Genomic DNA, 1633 nt, shown 5'->3' on the forward strand with positions numbered 1-1633 from the left:
TACTCTGTGTCAGAAGACGTGAAATAGTCCATCAAAAGCACGATATAGCTATTAACACTGTTACTCAGTGTCAGAAGACTGGAAATAGTCAATCACAAGTAAGATATATCTATTGCTACTGTTACTTTGTATCAGAAGACGTGAAATAGTCCATCATAAGCACGTTAAATCTATTCCTACTGTTACTCTGAGTGAGAAGAAGTGAAATAGTCTATCACAAACAAGATATATCTATTCCTACTCTTACTCTGTGTCAGAAAACGTGAAATAGTCCATCGTAAGCACAATATAGCTATTACCAATCCTACTCTGTGTCAGAAGACGAGAAATAAACCATCATAAAAACGATATAGCTATTAACACTGTTACTCTGTCAGAAGACGTGAAATAGTCCATCAGAAGCACGATATAGCTATTAACACTGTTAGTCAGTGTCAGAAGACTGGAAATAGTCCATCACAAGCAAGATGTATTTATTCCTACTGTTACTCTGTGTCAGAAGACGTGAAATAGTCTATCACAAGCAATATATAGCTATTAACACTGTTATAAGATTTCAAACAGTCCATCACAAGCACGAGATAGCTCTTCTTCCTGTTACTTTGTGTCAGAAGACGTGAAAGAGTCTATCTCAAGCAAGATGTAGCTATTCCCACTGATACTCTCAGACGTGAAATCGTTCATCACAAGCACGAAATAGCTATTCCCACTAATACTCTGAGTCATAAGACCCGAAAAAATCCATCACTAGAAAGATATAGCTATTCCTACTGTTACTCTGTGTCAGAACACGTGAAAACGTTCATCACAATCACGATATAGCTATTTTCACTTTTACTCTGTATCAGAAGACCCAGTACCTTGACTGCAACTATCTCGAGTTGTTTTTCTACACGATACTTCTGTTTCTGCCCATGTTTTGTCATCTTACACAAAGCACCAATCCTCTACAGCTTCCTTGCACCAACATACTAATCCTTTTATTTTTTTCCAGTGTTTTACTAGCACGTACGTTTTCAGCTTTTGGAACGTTGTGAACACGACAGAGTATTTGAAGATTATCATACATGTTTAGAGACCATCATTGATAATAACATATTCATAATATACAGCCAACGAAACGTGATTTTTTTATATACATAGACCTGCTTCATAATTCATCCAAAATACCATGTAACATATTTAAGTTCATATTGATAGTTAACATCATTTTAGAGTAAAAACCAGGCATCGGTGGGATTCGAACCCACGATCTCCTGTTTACTAGACAGGCGCTTTAACCAACTAAGCCACGACGCCTTGTATCGTTGATGATTTATCAAAGTTAAATAGAGGTTTTTATCAGTAAAACGATTCTTTTCTAAACGTTCATTTCTCAGTATATTCTGGTCAGATTTGACGACACACACCTATTTACCAATGTTCCGACCTCAGAAACCCTTCGCATCAACAGACAACCACTACTTAATGACAACTATCTACCGCATAGAACCGACATGAAGATAGTCGCCATCATGGAACTAACGACTATTTGTCTACAATCAACTTATTTCTAATGCAACGAGGAATTCTACGAACAAACAGATGGTCTAGCCATTGGATCACAACTCTCCCCAATCTTAGCAGACATTTT

At 36.9% G+C, this 1633-nt stretch overlaps 1 non-coding gene across 1 annotated transcript; it reads right to left on the reverse strand.

Moving 5' to 3' along the window:
• Positions 1-1225: 1225 nt before the first annotated feature.
• On the reverse strand, positions 1226-1299 carry Trnat-agu. Its single transcript has one exon. It is a non-coding gene; the product is annotated as a tRNA-Thr (tRNA).
• Positions 1300-1633: the final 334 nt, after the last annotated feature.

The sequence above is a fragment of the Limulus polyphemus genome, unplaced genomic scaffold (genome assembly GCF_000517525.1).
Source record: "Limulus polyphemus unplaced genomic scaffold, Limulus_polyphemus-2.1.2 Scaffold6899, whole genome shotgun sequence".
Taxonomy (NCBI): domain Eukaryota; kingdom Metazoa; phylum Arthropoda; class Merostomata; order Xiphosura; family Limulidae; genus Limulus; species Limulus polyphemus.